Here is a 24223-nt window from a genome sequence, read left to right as displayed (position 1 = left end):
CACAGCTCAAGCAGTGGATATTAGCGATGATGGGGATATAACATACAGTCTATGCTAGTAACTAATGGGCAAAGTGTAACACATATTGGGCCTCATTGCGACCATGGCGGTCTGGGAATTCAGGTACCGGTAAGCATTCTGGTACCGTAGTTACCGGACCGACATACTAGGAGCTCTTCTCGCGGGTGCCGTCTCACCCGCCAGGTTTTTTCTGGCGGGTGTAATGGAACCTGCGAGCAGAGCACGTCGGATGCACTGGCACAACTCTGAATGTACCGGTGCATCCGACGTCCCCATCCCCATTCAGCCCTATGGGGCAGAATGGGGATCGGGAGGCCCTTGATTCCGGCACCCACAAATGGGCAATTACCGGGTCTGCCGAGCTCGGCATGAGCCGGTTCTTGCCCATTCGCGGGTGCCGGAAAAAATGCAACGGGGAATTACACCAACACAGCCACTTGGGATCTGACAGTAATTACGCAGGATCAAGTGGCAGTAATGGTAATTCAGTTGGGCTGTATTCCCGGCAGATTTACTGCCGGGATACCGCCCAACTCATAATGAGGCCATATGTCTAACTGTCAAGAACAGATTATAGATAGTGTTGTTAATGTCCTGCTGAACCTGTCTGACAATGCCATCAGATCCCAGGGCGATCCTTCGAAGTACATATAAAATCTATTCGGCCATGTGAACCTGGCTCACTTCAGTATGAAGACATCAGCCCATGGGAGGTGTGAGAAGCCTGAAGGTGTCACACCCGCTAGTCCTCAGGGATCTGTCATCCAGGTGGCTAGGACACGGCCATTGCTTTTGGATCCAGTTCCTGGTGGTGGACCAGTGCGGGAGGATCACCTGGATGAGGTGTCTTCAGGGAGTGGAAGTGGGACACCGGAGCGTGAGATGCGATATCCCCTTCCCTGTAACACGTTTTCCACCTCCTACCAGGTAGGAAACCTAGGAGGAACTCAACCCCCTCTTTTCAGACATTTTCTCATGGACATCTCACTGTGAGTGACAACAGACTAACATCCCAGCCGTATCCCTAACATGTCCCAATAATATGGTCAGGCAAAGTCAGGCAATTACTGATCATTACACACGCCTGACTTCCATCACGCTTCCCCACACGGATAAAAGGTGGAGCGCAAAAACACACTCTGAGGAAAGCACAACAAACGAGAAAACACCATTTCCAAGATGGCAGTTTTATACGAGGAGAAAGAGGGCAAGACCAGAGAGTGTTGCAAGGAAGGAAGTGCCCCTGACCTCCAAATACCATTACTTTCATGAGCCTTGGAAAGTAAGAAACCTAAGACCAGGAACGAAAGCAGATCAAACCTGCACAGTTTGTGGGAGGTTCCCGGGGCTCTCCTGCGTCGATAACCAAGGCAGAGGGGAGCGCTTGCCCCCGTGGTGCTGGCCTTGGCTCCTACAACAAAGCAGCATCAATAAAAACTGCACAGCCGGTGAGTCGGAGAGACTGATACCAAACCAGCCTATGTTTTGAACCAAGGTTGCAAGCAGCAAAATTATATGAATATATCTAAGGGGAACAGTGTGTGAGATGTCTGTGACGAGCAACGCAAATCTAATTGGAAACCTAATGAGTGATTGAACCTTGGGAGGCAAAGAAAAGATACCATAGACAGAGTGGTCCGGCACCACTTGGGTGCTCATTCAAAAGTCTCTGTTAGGTATTCAACCTATGCTATGGGTGAGAAAAGAGAATCTTACGATCAAAGTGGTCCTGCAATGGGTCAACCTAAACCCTGTGCACATTTGAAAGTCTTCAATGATTCAATGTACACTGCAATACGGTCCGAGCCCGGCTGTGGGAGACTAGTTGTGTAAAAGAAAGGGTCATGAGCCTGGCTGATGGGGATCTGGGGTGAACCGAGAATCACCCGAGAAAGAGTATTCACTGAACATTGTGAAAAGGGGATCTGAGCCCAGAAGGGGGCTCTAACTGTGAACTTTTGTTCTTTTAACAAGATCTGAGCCCGGCTGAAGGGGATCCAGGGTGAACACCCACATTTAATACTTGTAAATAGAAAAGAACTTGTGCATAATTCTTTTGTGCGTCAGGCCCTCTGCCTCAAGAGACTTTAAAGTAGTAAAGAAACTTGGACACATAAGGTCCTGATCTGGTAATGGAACTGTATCCTCGTGCCGCAGAAAGCCAGAGAGTGTGCTTTGCTAGAGTGAACCGTCTTGCCCTGTGTTTAAAACATGGGGAAGGGAGGCCAATGGCCCAAACATCCTGACATATCATTTTGTGAACACTTCTTTCACTTTCATGAACACTACCCCACACTATTTGTAAATTATCAGGAAGGATTGGCAATAGGTTTTTGAGTGTAGGGCCTTTTATTTTGACACGACTCCACTAGGATTACATTATTATTATTTGATGGTCATAGCTTGCTACCATCTGTAGATTTACGTTTAGATAGGTGTTTTTCACACCCTTACAAAAGTTCAATAAACACCCTTGAACTGTGGTCATTTGTGTCTGTTTTACTGTTGATATCATGCCTTCCTTACAGAGGATAAGGATGGAGTGTCTGTGGGCACTAGTGTTAGACCTGTCAATGAGACTGTGCAACTGAATTGCATCTACGCAGTGCACTGGGTGCACTTTGGGCTGATGAGTTACAACCGTATGTTAATTTGTCCACTCAAGGCAGTGTGTGACTTGGCTTACGAGTTAATTCAAATACTGTCTGAAACATTTCTTGATGACCCATGTGCAAGCACACAGAATGATAATGATGTTCAAACTGCAACAAAATGTGATGCTATTCCAGATTATTTGTGTGACAACCCCTAGGCTGCCCCTGTTGGCGTTCAAGATGGTGGGGCCATCAGTACTATCGTGAATAACACAGACACAGGCATTGATCAGAAGGGCGGTGTTAATGGCACGGGGCAAGGGTGTGATAATAGTCAGAATGCTAGTATCATCACGATAGATCACATCAACAATACAGATACATATCCGTTATTACTGCAGGTTGCAGTAGAGCACGAACCCCAAAAGCTTTTTTTTTAAAAGTAACAAAAAAAACCAGTGTAGTGTGAAAGAAAAAAGAAAGAAACAGGCAGACACACCCACTTTAAGACAGAGTTATACAAAAATGCTGGCTGTCGTCAAAACTGTAAAAGTAACCTGGGGGAGCTTGTTATCAGGGGTTCTTTTGAATATGGGGAGCAGGCAGTTACCACATTAATAAAACAGCAGTTTGATGGTACTACAACCTTTGCGGCTGGGCATTGTTAGGCGACCATGGGCATCCAGCCCGACTATCCTGTTTGCGCACTAAACAATGCTCAAGAAGTGAAACATAACATGCTAACACCAGAGAGACCCTGTCAGTATGAAAATAATAACAATGCTTCTTCCCCGTAGATATTCATTTAAAATCACAATGTAGCGATAGTTGGTCCTAGCACAGTCAGTACTCCACCAATAACCACCCAAAAATTATTACAATCATCGGATATAACAGGGGATAGCAATAACAAACGCTCATGACTAGCAAATAGCGTGCACCCTAAAAACCAAACGCCCATTGGAAAGCAGTCATCTTTAATACAGACAGCAAACTGCTACAGCACAATCTTGTTTAACCAGTGTCTGCCTTAACCGGGGTGATCCAACGGGTGAGTTTCAAAACACAGACGCTGTTAAATGAACACTTGTCAGGTGTCTATTGGAAACTGTTGCCCAACGATTTCATCTAGATATGCATGGATGCTGCTGGTTTAACCAGGCCTTTGTTTACAAGGTGGTCCCAGTGAGATGTCTTCTGCATTTTACAATATCTGGCAAATATGCGCAGGTTCCTGCAGAGTAAGACTGAAATTATGGGCCTCATTACAAAGTTGATGGTATCCTGCCGGGAAAATCCGGTGGAATACCCCCAAAATGGTAATACCTTTCCCGCCACTTGGTCTGCCGGAATTGCTGCCAGATTACAAGTGGTGAGATGAGTTGTTAATCCCCATTCCATGTAGTCCTATAGGACTCCATGGGGTTTTGCCATTATTACCTCTACCGGCTTTTAGCTGGAGGCAACTCAGGCCACCCCACCGGCAAACTTGTATTTAAGCGGTGCGTGAAAGTGGCAGGAACAGAATTACCACCACTTTTTTCCTGCACCTCCAACCTTGTAATGAGGCCCACCCTTAAGAATTGTGGTGCTAGTTGTGATTCCCCGCTGTGGAGGTGTTCACAAGCCTTTGAACAAAGTCTACAGCCATATTATAAAATCTAAAAGCAGATGGCTGTTAAATTTCGATCATAGTGTAGTGTCGTCACACTCTCATGTCACGTGGGAAGGGAGACAGGGACGTGGGATGGGGAGGGGCGGGTAGTGGGAGAAGGAAGCCAGTTGGCATTAATGTTAATGGAATAAAGACGTGTTAGAACCCTTTCTCTGCCTCCACCTCCTGATGTGATCCTTGGTGGCGGGAGGCCTGAATAGACATCTAAGGAATCCACCTCACTATTCCACATTGGCGTTGAGGCGTATGAGGACTAGTACGCTCGTGCCCCCCATGCTCGTGGCTTATGATAAGGTCACCACTTGAGCTGCGGTGCACCCCATACGGTGCGTGGGAACCCAGCAACGGGTAAAGGCAGAGCGGGTAAGAACTAGTGAAAGTTCCCTGCCAGCGGCCAGCGCGCCCCACTCCCTCAACCCCACAAACTTAGGGCAGTGAGAGCTGCATCTCCTGCTGACGGCAACCCACAACTGCTTAGCGGGTCACAGCGCGAGGGCTCCCAGCTGCTTTTCAACCATCAGGCGGTTGAGCAGGCCTCCCGTCAAGGAAAAGCAAACGCTGAAATGTTCCCACCATCGCGGACCACACCAGCTGGTGGACGCGCATCCTGCACATGGTGGAAAGAAGAAAAGAAATAAGAAAAAGGGAAACCACTAGAACACAAAGCACGAGGCAACGGTGCAATGTCATGGCCCAGAAAGAAAGAAAAACAAACCCCTGCAAGCAGAGTCTGCTAGGTTACCGGAACACGTGGGCCTCACACAAACGTCCCACCAAACCCTCGGAAAGGAGCATCACCGGAAATAGAAGCCATCCAATCATGTCACAAGGTCAACAGGTGGGAGAAGAGATATATACATATAAAAACACATTTAGAAATCACAGCACCAAGCAACAATCTAGTGAAGCACACAGATGGATACAATGTCAGACAATTAATCACTAACTGTCCCACTGACACCAGCTCAAGCATTCCCTGCCAGAATGCATTACAAGCTCATGACTCAACTGCCCACAAACTTTGACCTCACTGACTCCAGCACGCTAGGCCCATGCTGGAAGACATGGCTAAGAAACTTTGAGGTGTGTCTGAAGGCCATCGGCCCGGTGGATGAGGAAAAAAAGCACAGCCTGCTAACATTCGCAATAGGTTCGATTGTCAGAGACATTGTAGACAATCTTCCAGAGAGTGCCACAGACACCTATGCAAACTTAAAATCCACACTCACAGACTACTTCACACCAAACACAAATGTAGATTATGAGAGACACATCTTTCATACAACCAAACAAACCAAAGGTGAGATCATGGACGCTTTCGTATTGCATTTGAGACTCAAGATGAAGCATTGCGACTTCAATAATTACTCCAACGAAGAAGCGTTACGTTCGCAAATCAGAGTCGGTTGTGAGAGCGAGGACTTTAGAAAATGATTGCTGCAGAAACCACAGACCTGGAAGAAATCCTGCATCTGGCTTGCTCGGGGGCCTCAATGGCGTCACAGGTGGACTGGCTGGATGATATAAAGTTCACCCACGGCAAGCACAAGTGTGTCAACAAGCAAGAGGGGACATCCAAAGGAAATACTAACCCATTCTGTTATAGATGCGGCTATGAATACCCACATGACGGACAATGCCCTGCAATGGGTCAACAGTGTGCTGCCTGTGGAGGGGAGAACCACTACAAAGCAGTATGCCGCATATACTGCAGCAAAATGCGAGGTGAAGGAAGAAGCTGGAGACCAACACAAGGCAGAGAACAAAGACCACAGAATCCTCCCCGAATGTCCAACCAGACATATGAAGCCCCTCAATGCAGGCACAAAGAAGGAAAACCAGACAAATGAAGGGAACAGACCTCAGGTGACTGGAGAGACAGCAGAAACCCCTCAGCCAGACCAAGGAGGAGACCAGTGTTTCCAGTGTGTCCTCGGAAGAAAACATCAGAAGAAGCAAAAAGCCACGGAAAGAACCACGTAAGAAAGTATACTTGTACACACTAAGCAATCCAACTGCAAAAGAGCACAGTCCAACCCTGATCATACAAATCAACAAGACAGCAGCTGAATTTGTGATAGATATGGTGGCCACCATGAATGTAATAAGTGAGGAGATATACAACAACATACCACACGCCCCACGCCTACGACCGGCAAAGGCACTGATTTTCCCCTATGGCTCAAAAACATCCCTACCGTGAAAAGGCTTCTTCACCGCATCATGCAGCTACAAAGGACAATCCAAGGAAATCCCCAGGCACGTCCTTGAAGCTGCCACTGAGAGTGGATGCATCCTAAGTTACAAGGCTGCAATTGAAATGGGCCTCATCCACGTCCTCTACAAACTCATGGTGCACAAATACCTAGACCCCACTGCAAACATCGAGCATGTATTCCCCACACTCTTCAGAGAACTGGGGAAATTGACACCAAAGTCACTCCTGTAGCACAACATTATCGGGGAATACCCATAAATATACAAAGGCAGGTAGAGGAAGAACTAATGAAACTGCTAGAAGCTGAAATCATTGAACCAGCTGAGGGTCCCACACTGTGGGTATCCCCTATAGTGCCTGTACCCAAGAAAGGCTTGACAGACATCCGCATATGTGTCGACATGTAGCGGCCAAATGAGGCCATTTTACGAGAACGTCACCAGGCCCCACACATCACCTATATTGTGAACCTCCTCAATGGAGCCACAATCATCTCCAAGCTGGACCTCAAGAAGGGGTACCATCAATTGGAGCTCAAAAGGAATCCCGCTACATCACCACATTCACCGCTCACCTGGACTTGTACAGATATAAGCGTCTCAGTTTTGGAGTCTCGTCGGCGGTGGAAATGTTTCATTCTGAGATCCATAATGTCATCAAACACATACCCAACTTTCTGAACCACAGTGATGACATCCTAGTATTTGGACAAAAAAAAGAACAGCACGACAACACTCTCATGAGAGTGTGCATGGCCCTCAAAGAGGCCCAACTCACCTTAAAGAAGGAAAAGTGTGAGTTCAGGAAACAGACACTTTGTTTCTTTGGTCACATATTCACTTATAAGTGAATATCGCCAGATCCCGAAAATGTCAATGCCCTCACAGATGCTTAACCGCCAACCTCCACAACAGACCTAAGATCATTCCTGGGATTAGCTAGCTACTGCACACGATGTATAAAAGACTTTGCATCTGTTAGAGAAATCCTCAGAGCACTCACCAAGCAGAACACAGAATTCAAATGGACCGAAGGATGTCAACAAGCATTTCAAATAATAAAGCAGCGCATATCTGACGCCAAGAGCATGGCCTACTTCGACCCAAGGAGGACCACTGAACTAATAGTGGATGTGAGCCCAGTAGGTCTCAGAGACGTTCTGACCCAGCTCGATGAGAGAGATAATCAGTCAAGGCACATTGGGGTTCATTACGAGGTTGGAGGTAGACTTGCCGGTAAAACCGGCAAGGCTACCTCCAAACTCGCATCCGGGTCCGGCACCTGCGAATGGACAATTACTGGGCTATTCCTGCCCAGCTGGACCCGGTAATTGTTCTTTTGCGGGTGCTGGGCCCGGTACATCCTCAATCCCATTTGAGCCCTATAGGGCTCAATGGGAATGGGGAGGGTAGTAGCACCGGTACCGTAATTAACAGTACCGGTGCTACCATCATGGTCTGCTCGCGGGTGCTGGTACGGCCACCAGTTCAGACCTGGTGGCTGCAAGGGCACCCGCGAGCAGAACTCGTAGTATGGTGGTATGGTAGCAACAGTTCCAGTAGCGATACTGGCGCCATTGTTGCCTTACCGCCATAATTGTAATGAGGCCCATTATGTCCTATGCTAGCAGAAGTTTATCCAAAAGCGAACAAGCCTATTCGCAGGCCGAAAAAGAAGGACTAGTCGTCGTATGGGTCTGTGAACTTTTTCATTTCTTCCTGTATGGCAAACCTTTTACAATTGTCACAGATCACCAGGCTCTGTTATTTATTTACGGAAACCGCCAAGTCAAAATGTCCCCGTGCATTGCAAGATGGGCTCTGAGACTGCAGGACTATCACTTCAACATAATTCACCACCCAGGAAAAGAGCACAACTCCGTGGATTGCCTTTCACGACATCACTGCAAGACGATATCGCCACCCCCATCAATCGAAGATCAGTGCATACAATATGTGATACAAGGCAACACTCCAAAGGGCCTCAACTCTCATTAGTTATCTCAGGAGACTAACCACAATCAAGGAATACAAATCATCCTAAGATGTCTGGATACCGGAAACAGACCCCACAATTGAAGTAAAACACAAGAGATGACGTCAAACAATGTGGGATGTACTGACACACTAGGATCTGCCCTGCGACATCACTGTTTGCTGGTGGCACCAGAACCTGCAAAATGGCTGCAAAAAGCCCTATCCGCACTAAACCTCTAAAAATTGGGCAGTGGAACCGGAAAAGATAGCTGCCAATCTACTTTGTCTGTGTCAGTGGTGGAACAGGAGACCGCACTGCTGTAACATGTCACTAGGCTGCCCACAGAGTGAAAATGGAAACTACATGAAAGGCAGCGCTTTATTGCAAGGAAACCCAGAAGTGCTCTGAAATCCTTTTTTCCTTGGATGCTGAAATTACAAAATAATGGTTCCAAACATCAGGAAATATCCAACATCCTTGCTGGGTGTAACCCGTCACCTTATTAAACGAATTAAGCACACAATGTCAGGAAAAGCAGAATCTATCACCAGAAATATCCACATTAAAAAGTGTGTTTGTCTGTGAAAATCTGTCAAATATGGGCGCAGTACCACCGGTTGCCTGTATGACAGCTGTCATTTAATTACATTAGAAGCTTAAACTTGTGCAGTTAAAATCAATGGTTGGAATTAAGTGACTTGCTATCAAAAGCAATATAGGTTGCAACTATTTAATCTCTATGTTTTAAAAGACTGGAATTAGAGTTCCGTTTGCCTGTTTTGAAATTGTAAGTTTATTTTAATCAAAGAAAAATTTCAACAAAGTGATTTTTAAAGTCAGCCTGATGCCAGCCAAAGAACTACAAAGCATATTCCACAGCTTGCCCCAACAAAAGGCATCTCCCTCCTGCTCCTTGGCTCAGGAACTCACATTCAGGTGTTAATGAAGAGGGGAGGGGATTTGAGCTGCTGCTCTGGGGGGGGGAGGAGGAGACTAAGGACTTCCTTGATTGAAAAGATATGCAGATGCAAGTGTCAACAGAAGCCCCTGCCAGAGGAAAGAGGTGGGGATTGATCTTGAGCCACCAGAACTTTGGGGGCGGGAACATACAGTTTTATTTATTCTTAAAGCACAGAAAGTATATTTTTGAAAAGGACTGACAAAGGACTGTGCGCATTTGGAAAATTACGGTATTGTTAATGTGAAATTTTTGGTCACGTTTTAAAAGTACTCAGGACACTCTGCCATGTTCAGGAACGCGACTGCAGAAATTGTGGTTTTGTAGCAATGATATTGATGCCAGAAACATGAAACTTCATATGATTATGTCCAGATATCATGCGCACATATGTGTAAAATTGTGGACAAATCCGACATTGGGTACCAGACCAAAAGTGTGAAAAATTGACAAATCTAGACCCAAGCTCTCACCGCGGCAGGGTTTGGATGAATACTTGCTCCACAAAATCTGTGATGTAAAAATGCTATCACTATCAAGTTTGTAAAATTGTAAATATGCATTATAGGAAAAGTAGATTTCATGTGCAAAGACAAAGGGGAGGTTTTCCCTGGATCATAAAACACATCGTCATGATGACACTCTGTTTTCTTCTCCAATCAAGGGCGAGGAAAGACCCTGACCAATAGATTACCTAGGGGTGTGCCTAGTAGAATTCAGAATACCCACCCCTTTAGGAAAAACACAAATAGAGACCACTTAGGAACTAGAAGAACACACACATTCACTCACCAACCGATTGCTGGCGGAGCACTTTGAAAGCGAAATCCATTTTCCAGACTCCGGACTCCAGACTCCAGAGCTCTGAAAGCAGAAAGGCCCATTTCCAAAGCTGAACCCTTCTCATCTTTCACTTTAAAAATCCAGAAACCAGATTTTACCCCAGACCTCTAAGGGGAAAAAGAGAACAGCCTGGCTGTGCTGTGCTGCTTTCTTGCTAAGAATTCTTGCCAGAATCCAAAGATCCAACCCAGTAGCTGAGCTGTGACCAGATAGCTGCGAACCAGAACCAGAACCCGTCGGATCAAGTCCAGTCCGACCGTGCGGTGTCTAGAGTGCCTTGCTGATTGCAGAACCAGAGCGCCTTGAGTCCAGTCCGGTGTGCTAGCAGAATTCCTGTCCAGAAAGATCCCTGACCAGATCCCTGACGGGTCCATTGCAAACATTGGTAGTGAGTATCCATGGCATATGATTGTCACTAGCATATGTATTGTCCATAAATCATCCTATCCAAACCCATTCTCTTATATCCAGAACTGTATTGTTAGATCATTTTGCCTTGCCTGAACTCTTTCTCTTACCCTGTAGTCCTTTGTAATAGTAGTGTTAAAATCATCTCTGCGCTGATATATTTTCTGAAGAAAGGCGAGCGTCTCGGCAGGCCAAACCATCCAGTAATATCCTGGGCTGGTGGCTGCGCTGTCGTGTAGTTTGCATCTTCATAGTCTCCCTCAGTGTAAAGAAACCGTGTTTGTAATTTTAAAAAGCGCATTATTGTTTTGCAATTTGGCCTCTTTCTGAAAAAAACAACCTACACAAAAACCTTCATAGTTCACCGTGTATGCTAGAAATGAAATTTAAGTGTCTAATTGAAGCTAACATCCTCATCCTTCTAAAGAACCCAAACCCGCATCCCAACCTTATAGTTTTTCCGCAATCGCGCTTACCGTGCGCAGCAAAGTTTGCCGCAGATTTTGCGTTTGGCTCAAGTCTATCACGTGTGAAATAGCTGTTCATTTCATCCGACCTCAGAATTAAATTTTCAACTTGCTAGTTACTCTATAATCATTGCTAGTGTTTGTCTGAAACTATACAAAGCGGTTCCCACCAGTATTGAAACAATTTTAGTGAATTAAATCCATTTTCATTGTTTTACCATTCATTCAAAGCCACATTCAAAACCATTTTTGATCAGTTTGCAATCATTCCTGTTTCTCTCTCTGTGTTTGCTGGGGGGAAATTGGGATTGATATTATTTTGTTAAATTCTGTATTCCTGAAACCTGTTTTCTCCCTTTCCATCTCTTTATATTGCATATTGGGGGGATTGAGTAGTGTGCAGGGGGAAAGAGTATTCACATTGCATTTTGATTGAACCCACACCAAAGTATTATTCTATGCTGCATTATTTTTCCTATCATTACTCCGTGTGATTAAAGAGATTTATTGCCACATCACCACATTGGTGATCATTGTGGAACCATTAAAGTAGTGTGATATATATATACATTTATAGTGAAATTCATAAAATACTTTTTTGTAACTTTGCAAAACAGCCTGCTTCCTGGTTCAGTGTAACCAGTGTAAATGAACTTATAGACATAAATAAATAATTAAGGGCATTGACTTAGGTGGAGTGCCGGGTTGGAATCACTTACAGCAAGACATCACTTGTCTTTTGGCTGTCAGGGAGGAATTGCTACTCAAGGGCACAAAACTAGTAATTCCCCGAAGCTTGAGGCATAAGGTCTTACAACTGGCACAAGAGGGCCACCGAGGCATAGTGTCCACAAAAAGAATGCTCAGACAAAAACTCTGGTTCCTCATCCGACACTGAAGTGGAGGATCTTCTGAGACACTGCCCCACCTGCGCAGTCATTAACGCACATAATAGACCAGAACCTCTGTGCATGACAACACTGAGGGAGGGAACCTGGGAAGAAATCGATGTGGACTTCTTCCGACCACTCGACAGGCGTGAGCACATCCTAGTAGCGATCAATGAATATTCTAGATTCCCAGACATTCATATGGTGCCATCCACATTGGCTTTTCACACCATTAGTAGGGCAGGCTGTCATGATGCCCGCTCCCGGGGAGCCGGTTCAAGCCCTGCGTCCCCGAAAGCGGACATCCAGTCCCCAAGAAAGGACCCAGCAACCCCATATAGGGGCCCTTTGGACAGTGTCCTGGCGCCTATGGCGCCAGGCTCATAAAAGACTTCAGTCCTGGCGCCATAGGCGCCAGGCTCATTATGGGAGTGCTTGGGTGCACTTACCTGATGCAGACCATGCTGCAGGATCCCAGCCTCCTTGAGGCCTGAAAGGAACTACTTTACCTGTGGGACTAATTTACCATCCGGGCGTGGTCGGGGAAGGATACATACCTGATTGGAGGAAGGATACATACCTGGAACTTCTTCCAAGGCTATTTAAACCCCACCCGAACAGCCACACGTGTTTCGCGTTGTTCTGCATCTAGCAGCTGGACGCTCACCATGTCTGCTCCTGCATCCTGACTTCTGCCACGCCTGCCAGCATCCTGGATCACCTGCAGAGGAAGAGAAGAAGAGGACAGAAGAAGGAAAAGTCCTTACCTGCTAAATCCACATCCCGGAGACATCTCGCCGACAATCCTGAAAAGGAAGACTTTAATTTAAAAGCTCATCGCGTCGATCGCTGCAGCGCCGCATTCCACTCACCTTTACAGGGTGCCTCCATGTTCAGCAGCGATCATCCGGATTCGTAGTCACGCCCCAGCCCGTAGGGAGAAAAAGACCAGAAAAAAAGGTGAGAGAGAGAAGGGAATAAGGAAAGCTAAATCTCCATGTTAAGACTTACCTGTTGATTCATTCCCTCTTCATTTCGGGTCCGCGCCACATCCAGGCATTTCCGGACCCCGGCCCCTAAGGGGAAAAAGAGACATCAGCGTTAATGAGCGAATGAAAAGACATTACCAAAAAAAACGCACATTAAAGACTTACCTGATTTCTACAAGGATTTCACCTCTCATCTCGGGTCGGTGCCTGTTCCCCGGCATTCCGTACCCCGGCCCCGGCCCCTATGGGGAAAAAGACACTAGCATTAGTACTTTAATGCATGGACACAAAGGGAACCTCTTATCAAAAAAACTTACCTGGAAGCCAAGCAAGTTTGGTTCTCACCAATCCGAAAATCGAGTGAAGTAACTGGATACCAACGCGCCCCTGCATCAGAAGCAGGATGGAGAGCTCGTCCTTCCAGACCCTAAGGTGAGACGCTACGAGAAATCACAGAAGAGTTTCGAGGAGGGTGAGAGGGGAAAGTGGGAGGCCGATTGCATTACTCCGCAGACAGTTCATCCCCTATTTTTGCCTACAGAATGATACTTCTGCGAGCCAGGCAAGCCAGAATTGGGGGTCCAGTCAAGTCCGTCTTCCGAACCCTGCGCATCACCTTAGAAGAGGTCACAGCAGCGCGAACCAGGCCAGCGCCTCCGTGGGAGTTAGGTGAGCGTAACACAGGCTTCCAGATCCTGCAACAAGGAAGAATGGCCTGAACACCTTTTCCCAACACGTCTTGACGGTCCCAGATGCTTTTCTTAGTACCTCATCCTTGGTCTACCCAGTAGGGTACTCAATGTCTGGTCTCTCTCTCATTTCACTTCCACCCACAGCCTTGGTTTACTCTCATATCAAGGTCTCTGAGTGTCACTTTTACATGTAAACTGCATATTCAACTTAATCACTGTTTGGGGTGCCTGACCCCAGCATGGGTCCCAGATCCCCTTCAATTGATTGATCTAATGGTTCCATCTCTCAGATCTCCCTTCACCCTACAGCCTTGGTTTGCTCTCCTGCCAAGGTCTGTGAGTACCACTTGTAAAGTTTGTATTCCTCTTTATTACTTTTTGGGGTATGTTTCCCCAGCGTGGGCCCGATACCCCCCTTAATAGGTGGTTTTCCCAATTATCTTGGTCTGATATGTCTTCAAACCACAGCCTTGATTTGCTCCCCTGCCAAGGTCTGTGAGTATAATCTGTACATGCAAAGATCATATTCCTGGTTGGGGTATGCCTTTGTGATGTGGGTCCCAGACCCCCTTCACTTGGTTATTTACAGCGTTGTTTTTGTCTACTCTCTCTTCACTCAACAGCCTTGGTCCACTTTACTACCAAGCTCTGTGATTGCCACTTGAATCTACAAAGTTTGTGTTCCCTTTTATCACTTGTTGGGGTATGCCTTCCAGACTATGGTCCTCGACCCCCTTCACTAGGCCACGCTGCCCCGGTGATTTTTTCCTTATTTTCACCACTTCAGGCTTTCAGCACCCTCTGGCTCTCCCTAACCCTGGGACTAGTCACTCTTGTACCTGCAGAGTCTTGGATGTCACCATGTGGTTGTTCGTGGTTCTCACGGGAGCTTCAGCGGCTTATCTGGCTCCCAGGGGCCTTCACTGGTCTTCTGTGCTTCTCATGTGCAGTTCGGCTGTACTTTCCTGGTACTCCAGCAGCCTTGGTCACCGGCAGGCAAGTTTCCTTTTCTCATGTCTGCCTTCTGCATCGCAGGTCTTCTGCAAGTGCAAGTAGGTCCTAGAGGGGGAGATGTGCATAAACGATTGTTAAAAAGGGAATTTTTTTGGATCGACCTATTGGATTGCTTGAGCCCAAGAGGCATGAACTGCGAGTTTGATCTCATGTGCTTTGTTTAAATGTCAAATGTGTCTTGTTATTTTGTGTTTTTCTGAATTCTGTTATTTTCTAACTGCAATGCCTTAGTCAGATGACGGTACTGTCCATTGAATGAGGCTCTCCTGCATTATTGAAGCTTTATTGACAAGGTAAAGTCACGATGCAGGACCCGAGCCATACATTGACTTGGGCTTATGTGTACCACTGAGCTTCTGTATATTTAGTCAGTAAATGTGACAACGTAACATTGTACTGATGATGCTTGTGACTGTTATAAGTTAGATTCTGCTGCCATGAATCCTTATAAGTAATCAACTGTCTATTATACCGTTGGGGTAATCATTCACAAATCAACCGATAGAGTTGATAAACGCATCCACATTGTCAAATGGCTGTGAGCACTATCTATGGACACTGTCCAATTAACACGGTTGTGTTATGACTCATTAGGTAGTTGCGATACAGGATAGCGCCTAATAACTTTAATATACAGATTAAACCCATGTTATACTGTACCGGTCCGGACACAAGGGTTTTTCCCTGTGGGATTCCTGGTCCGGTTACAGTTGACATATTGAATAGTTAGTGTGAGGTGTGGGCACCACGCAGTCTCTGGCTGCTTGGGTGCCCCGCCTCAAACTTCACTACAAGTCTTACTCACAATATTCCCTTGACCGTGACTAGAGATGTCTCAGCGAAAGAAGCAGATGCGATTTTGGGTCTCATTAAGGAAACCATACGTACCCCCGGTGGGGCTGACCCACACAGCAAGATTAAACAACTGGAATACAACGTTAGAAAGTTAATTAACCATAAGTTACATGCAGTGACTCTGAGCAGGTATTACAAAGCACAAAGGATACCTAGAGGTCTCGGATTCCACTACGACCAACGCTCTGTAAGGAGAACAAGAAGTTTGTTGAGAAATGGGAACAAATTCTCAATAAATGTTCCCTAGACCTGATCCTACTGACCATACAGGAGTTATCAAGTAACGTTGAGCAACTCGAGAAGGAAATTGAGAGCCTCTCTAAAGACATCACTGATATCACTGATGCTGAATCCTTTGCCGAGATTCTAGCTGACATCAATGAGAAGCTTGAGAGCTATCAAGAGGATTTGCAAGCTCGGAAAATACGAAGGTTTCGTCAAGATACTTTTGATTACCTCAAAAAGAGGTCTACACATGGGCTGATAAATATCAACAGCAAGGTACACGCCCAAATAAAAATACAAGTGGCAATAGCAGCTCTGACTCTGACATCCCTGAGCAAGAAGAGAGAGCAACCACAGATCCCCAACCGGCCAGTACATCAGCCCAAGAAACAAGACCAACGCAACCCAAACGTACAACTAACACCGTTTTTTTAGACAGAGGAAGAGGACAAGGAGGGAGAGAAAGAGGAAACCAAAGGATGCAAACAAGGTTGCAAACGAATCGCAATTAGTGGTTAACTTGTCGAAGCGGACACTCTCTGCCCGTGAGATACAAACCCTGGAGAAAGGGCTCAAGTTTGTACCAACTTATAGCACCAATAAATTCCAGACTGAGATTGAACTGTTCAAGCTGATTCGCAAATTAAAATTGAAGGCATTTTTTGCAGAGACTGCACCGTCTACTACAGTAACGGAATCGGAGTACATCGAATTCAAACCGAGCAGTACTTTTTGTCCACCAATACAGGTACCGGCAATAGATATTTTTCAAAAAATGGTACTGAGTGATCTAAAGAAGATGCAATTTCAAACACCGAAAAAAACAATCTTAACAGAGGTGAGCTATCACAAATATGTGCTTTGTTTAGTGATGACTCTATAGTCATCCGTCCCGCCGACAAGGGCAGTGCAATATTGATCCAGGACGCATCACAATATCACTTAGAATGCCTACGACAGCTTTCAGATGCCAACACTTACAAACTACTACCACGAGATCCTACACCTGAGATCAAAAGAAAATTAACAGATATTCTAGACAGAGCTGTAGAAGATGAATGGATCAGCATAAAAACGAGAGCATACCTATCCACCCCATTTCCAGTAATGCCTCATCTATATACTTTGCCTAAGATCCATAAAAGTTTGATTAACCCCTCTGGAACGCCAATAGTGGCGGCCACGAGGAGTCTGTTACAACCACTTGGAACGTATATAGACTTTTTTCTGCAACCAATCGTTCAGGCCACAAGCACATATGTGAAAGAAACTACTCATTTTCTCCAAATATTAGATACCATTTCTTTGACCTCTGAAGACATTCTATTCACAATTGATGTGGTCAGCCTCTATACAAGTATTCCGCATGATCTCAGAAAACAAGCAGTGGAAGCCCTCTTACTCAGCACGACAGAGATTGGAGCCAATAAATAATTCCTTATCATTCTGCTTGACTTTATCTCCAAGAATTCTTGTTTCAGATACAATGGCAAATTTTATAACCAAATATCAGGAACAGCGATGGGAGCCACTATGGCACCAGTGTACGCCAATTGCTTCATGCATCAGTTTGAAACCACGCATGTATTATCCAATCCAAGATGGCAACACCAGTTGAAGACATGGATCAGATTTATAGATGACATTTTTGGCATATGGACAGGCAGTAAGCAGGACCTTCAGGAGTTTCTGATATTCCTCAATGGAATCGACCAACGTATCCAATTCACTATGGACATAGGCAATCCGAATGTACACTATCTCGACGTACAAACAGTTATCCAAGCAAACAGAATCACCACTACGTTGTACACAAAACCAACAGATCAAAACAATCTGTTGCACCGGCTCAGCTTTCATCCACCAAAGACTCTCCAGAATTTACCTTACGGCAGATGTTAAGGGTTAAAAGGATAGTAAGTGATGCAGAGGATTGTTGCTTACAATTACAGAAATTACAAGAAAGACTACAAGCAAGAGGATATCCAGAGACAGATATCATAACTGCTCGCGACAAGACTAACGCGCAAGAACGCCAACAAATTTTGGTGAAAAAACATGCGAAAGACAGTCCTGAATTAGTCTTTGTTACCAAATATTCCATACAAAGTAAGCAGATCAAGGCTATAATACACAATAGATGGAACGTTCTCACCAGTGATGAACGTACTGCTGACCTGTTTTCTACTCTACCCATATTTGCGTATCAGAAAAGTAGCAATTTGCGGAACTTACCAGTTAACACTAAAGAGAAGACACCTGCAACGAGACTTGACAAATTCCCTGGAACGCATCCCTGTATGAGTTGTGGGAACTGTAACAACATTATTAAATGTAGCACAGTTACACATCCACGAACTGGCAAAAATTGTACATTAAGACAACATGCTACATGTCTTTCAGAGAATGTAATTTATGCAATCAGGTGTCCCTGTGGGAAATATTACATGGGAGAGACTTTGCGTAAGATCCGGATTAGGATAAATGAGCAGAAGTCCAATATCAGGAACAAGAACAGGATGTCAGCCCTTGCTAGACATTTCAATGACAATGGACATGCGGTGAGCCAACTTAGGTTTTTGGTACTTGAAGTTATGCCTCCCAAAGGACAATCTCGAGACATTAAGCAATGGCGAGCACAAAAGAGGCATTTTGGATTGACAAGCTCGACTCACTATCACCGAATGGGTTGAATGAGGAGTTCGACCTCAGCTGTTTCCTTTGATGCTTGAGTAGCCATATTATGATTTTATTTTTTTGATTGAAAATGTGCAATATTTTAGAACACACTATGACATTGAGCCATTTTGGCTTGTTTTGGAAATGCCACTGGTGGTATGGATTGGAATATACTTGTTTTCATGATGAGCTATATAACTTACGCAGTAAATAAGGAACTGTACATAAACTTTGGGACCATCCTGGTTATCCCCAGCACAACTCCGGATATTTTTGTTTAGTGTTTATCCCTTTTTCCTTTCTTCCTTCCTAAGTGATCCCCCTCTTAAGGGTATTCTTTGTTACAACACCAGGGACATTCGCAGTTCTTGGTCTGTCCCTACTCTCCTTTACCTTTAACTAAGGTTTTTAATGAGTTAGAATAGAAGACTATCCATTCCGAACTTAGTCTGACCTTTGCCGGTCTCCACTGTGGCTATCGGACTCAGGACAATATAGGCACAAATTTTACAATTGACATTGCGCTGTTCTCTCTTTATCTGTTTTTTTTATTTTTATTCTTATTTTTATAATTATTTTTATTTCTTTGCTTGTTCCACGTTTTGCTTGGTAAAATTCAATTGAACAGCTTGAGCTAGTTTAGAATAGCTTTTAAGTTGACATTATGCACAACAGAGCGGGAGATTCTACATCTGTAACACACACTAGTAGCCTTTCAATCATGGCCGCCGGAGATTCACGGCTCCTTACGTTGCCTTGGCAACCTTAGGTAAACACAGTAAAAGAACCATGGCTATGAGGAACGTGCCCCTGTGGCGTCCTCAGTTGACTCACTTTCCTTCCGTCAGCTAAGGCACCTCTCACATTTGGACCTAGCCTAACAGCGTTTGCAGAAGTTTGAGCTTCGAGAATGGTATAACCTTTTAGCACTTTGTTCACAGCGTTGCGCGTCTCTTTCAGATAGAGTCTGCACACGGTTAGAAACGCCTCTCAGGAATCTTTATTCTGATGAGATTGTCAAAGATTTAAGCTCATGCTGTATCCATGGCAAGGTCAGTGCAGCTATATTTACGAGATTTCTTTGTGCTAAAGAGAAAAAATAGCCAATTATATTTCCGTTGTAATTTTCATCACTCTTTTCTTTTTTCTTTTTCTTCCTTCTTCTATTTTCATTGGCGTCCCCAAATTGCTGTGATCCTACGATTTTCTACTTTACACATGTCACGGTATTACACATATGTACTCTTTATTTTATTTTCTGATTACTGGTATGTGTTGAAATCCTTATGGTTTATTACAATTTGTGTAATTGGATTTGGGTATTCATACCCCCATTTTTTCTGAACATGGTGCACCCATACCCGGCATATTGAAAAATTTCAAAAATTTCGATCATGATAATGTACATGCTGATGGCTTCGTTTACTTGTTCTGTCATGATTTATGTGGATTTACTTTATGAATGTTGTATTTTTTAACCTAGTACTGTTGTTTACATGTTGTGTGTTATCTAATAGATTTGTTTGTTCAACTTTTTGACATTCAGATCCAATTAATTTGAGAAGGAGCTGGCCCTGACGAAGGAACTCTGTTCCGAAATGCATTGGCCATTTTTTGAGCTCACCCTGCACATCTGCTTTTACTAAGATGTACAGTTGTTGAATATAAAGATACAAATTAAACAGTCGTACTTTGCAACAAGTTAACGGAAGTTTGTTACTTTTTTTGCCCAAACTACATTGAATATACACACCACGCTGTGGTGTTTGGGAGTGCAGCCTGCACTGCTGGCTTAACGGCCTTGGTCCATACCCCCGTGACTCGAGATGTGCCATTCTGTCGTTCAACAGCTGACAGGGAGTGGCGTGACACGAGCATGGCTTCCCATGACTCCTGCATATTTTTAAGAGTACTCCGTTTATTTACTAAGCATATATATCGCATATATATAGCATCTGTTTAAATGAATGTCCACACTAATATGGCGATTAATGGCGCAGTGCGGACACGCGCCGTCGCCATGGCAACACAATAACATTTCACAGTTACGAACCGCGCGTCTGACTGACAGGTATCCCGAGTGCTGCATTCTGCCGAGGAGTTCCAGGTACGTGTTTACAGCAGCTTTGGCTTGCTGGCGAGCACTAATGAACTGTAAGCAACGGTATAGTTATTCGCGAGTGGTGCGCTCGAACTTGGCTGCATGCTCGAGTCTTCGTACTATATGTGATCAGCACTCATCCTCCTCTTCATTAGTACACATGTTGAGGAATTCACTCGCGGGTGGCGCGCCATGCTTGGCTGCATGCTAATGTCTCTGCATTTGTAGATGTGGCATATTCTTAACAGCTATTGCCTTGACACTATTACTCATTGTCTCTGATTTCATTTAACCTTTTGAACTATAAACTTAGTACCATCTCTTTGTTATTAACCATTACAGTGCTTACCCTTTGTGATTGACCTCCCAACAGCCTACTCAGACCCGGGGTGTTGAATTTGCCCCTGGACCGGGTGAGTTGTTTAACAAGTATAATATGGACCGTTAAGAGCGTAGAATCTAATGTCCTATGAGCTGAGACATGTTATTTTTGTTCTCAATGCAGGTTGAGGTTTTTCCGTTATTGCGACTTCTATAAGGTTAGTCACTCATATTAATATTTACCATCCCCAATTACTAGCACACATCTCAGAGTTAATTAGTTTATCTTTGTTATTTTTAGGAAAACCCATTACCAACCCATGAAACTTTACACATCCTGCCCTGAAGATGGGTTTATCGGAATCCGAAACGCTTTGGCACCTTTAGGGGTGTTTAGGACAAAGTATAGAGCAGAAGGAATTGCACTGCTCATACTGATATACACATTGTGTTGTCAAATTGTAAATTGATTAATTTGTTCAATGCTCAATCTTAACTGAATATGTTCTTGGAGTATGTAAACGTAGAGCTCTGATTTCTGTTTTTGGTTTGTTGAATCTGTTTTTTTAATCTGTTTTTTGAATCTGGTTTTGATCTTTGAATTTATATCCAATTGTATTCATGTGTATTGATTTATTTTGTACACACTGGGGCTTTACAGTGTTACTCAAATATATATATTGTGTACCCACACTGTGTATGTTCCTGGTGGCTCTTGATTGTACTGGATCAGGTGGACATTACTGTTAGTTTTATGCACAAATGTGCATCCAATGAACGGGAAAGAACAATATTTGCTTACTTTTTTTACATAACCAAGAAGACGAGATACACCAAAGTGGGCTGTTTTCTATTTTTGGAGACCCCTCTTCACTTTTGGGTATACATATACTTGGGACTGTGTCCCAATAGGAGTGCAGCATAGGGCTATCGAGTGGCAACACCTGGTGTATGTTATGGGCTCAACAGAACCCTCAGATGAGCATGCCGGCGCAGAATGCCTAAAACTCAGGACCTGGTGCTCCAGAGCAATGACAGGGAAAGAACCCTGACAACCCACCTGTTCCCAGGGAGGAGGCACAATGGGAAGGGGGTGAAAAGCCTTGGAGGAAGCTTCCTTCCCCACTTGTAAACAGCCTCTGGAAACCTAGGAACCGGAACCAAAATCTCCTGTCCCTGAAAGTCTGCCACCCAAGGAGAAGAGGGGGTGTAGGAGAAATAAAGAGCCCAAAAAGACCCATTTTGAGGAGGAGGTACAAGTTTTCCAGTTTGAAGGAGAGGGGTCCTCAGAAGATCCTGGCAAAAGGATCTTCTCCTCCAGAGATGGGGGAACTCCTCCCAAAAAAAATGATTCCCAAGGACTGAGTTAGCACAGCCCATCATCCACCCACAGAATCATCAGCATGAAAATCCCCTTGTTCAAACCCATCCTGGTGACTGCCTCCAAAAAGGGGGGGCAGCCCAGAAACAGAACGAGGGGAACACAAAGCTTCCCCCATATCTAGTTGTCATCTTTGTCTTTCAGATTCCCATGACTCCAAACAGAATCCTGCCCAAATCACCTCTCTATCCGTGTCCAAAACCAAGAAACTGACCCACCAGTTGTCCAAAAATGTACATTATCTGTGCCCCCTTGAGGAGAGGGAGGGAAGATTCTATGCCCCGGTCCAAATACAGGGGTCAAAAAGGGCCTTTGACCAACTGAATTCGGGAAGGGGGGAGAAATACCAAATTCCTCTCACCCCTCTTGCTGGATAACTTCAGAACTTCGACGGGAAGGAAATTCCCGTTGAGGGGACTGCGGATTTGGACATTAAAATTGGGTGACACAAGGTGAAGCACCTGGTCATAGTTTTGACTCCAGAGGGCACACCTTGTTTACTAGGGAATGATATCCTGCGAAGGTTGTCACCCCTCATAGATTGTGTAAACAAGGTCCTCTGGACCCAGATTCACCGACCAATAAAATTGAAACAGAGTGTCAACCATGTGAGTTTAAACAGCACATAACACATGGTTGAACAAAAACCTGACCAAATAGAATTTCACTTCCAGAACAATCAAATACCAGACGTGACAGTAATAGCAGTAGGACAACAAACTGGTGATAGGGGGTCCTCTCTATTTCTGAAAATCAACCTTCCTTCCAGTCTAAGGTGGCATTCCACACTGGAAGGAAACACTCTGAAATTCTTTACAAATTCACAATCAGAAAATCCCACTCCGATAGTCCAGAAAGATGAGAAATCATCTCAAAGCCTGGCTAAGATTCAGCAAATTGGAGAGCAGTTGTTCATCCCTATTCAGTTAAATGAAGGAGAGGACTTTGTTCTCACCTGAGTGTGTGTGAACAACGGTAAGAGCTTTATTAGCGGAGCCATGTTCCGCAAACTCCCAAAAGATCCAGCCATTCCCACATTTAAACTGATAGACAAATGGGAAATGGATCTGGAAACACCCAATTGCAAACTTCTCGTTCCTAGCAGGTGTATGCTCAATATTTCCATAGGCAACAAGAGCATAGTCCATAATTGTTGGGTCGTGCAAGACGTCACTGCCGCCTTTTACTTAGGCAGTGACATTCTCAATCACTTTGCCATTAGTTTGGACCTAATAAACTTCAAGGCTTGGTCCCGATTAGCAGATAATCCCATGGGCTTTGATGACCCAGAGAAAGCATTTAGGTCAGCTCAACTGCTGCCTTATGCAGTTGAAATTCAGATTGGAGAGGAAGTCACCATCCCCGAAAGGACCCGACAATTCCCCTAGAAGTGAAAGTTAAAAGAGGACAGAAATTGAAAAACCCTGACGCCTATATTCATCTTTAATGCTTATTTCCAACAGCAAGGGTTGGGGGTGAACCCAACACAAAAAGTCAACATAGAACATAGAGGTACAGGGCCTCCGTATCCTTGTCCTTTACTGCCTTTTTATCGTGTGTTCTGTCGTATTTTACGCGCAGGAGTTCATGTGGGACTCCTGGCGGTGCAGCTCTCTCTCTTTTGGTTTGGTGAACAGACGCATGGGATACCCTTACGGCACCCATGGGTGGGGGTACAACCCTGTGCCCCTAGTGTATGTTTTTCGGCACCTGTGGGTGGCCTGCAGAGCAGGGTATGGGCTGGTAGCAACTCCATGCTGAATTTGACAGGTGCTCTCGGTGTCCTCCATTTTAGGATACCGAGGCCCTGCCATTGGAATTAGTTGATTCCTGATAGGAAACAAGATGGCCCCTGTGGCCTCTTACTTTCTATTGCCTGTTACCTTGTTTTCCCAAAGTCCTGGGAAGCCCTGAC

This window comes from Ambystoma mexicanum, chromosome 7q (assembly GCF_040938575.1).
Source record: "Ambystoma mexicanum isolate Mex_15411 chromosome 7q, UKY_AmexF1_1, whole genome shotgun sequence".
NCBI lineage: Eukaryota > Metazoa > Chordata > Amphibia > Caudata > Ambystomatidae > Ambystoma > Ambystoma mexicanum.
Note: the sequence above shows the minus strand (reverse complement) of the source record.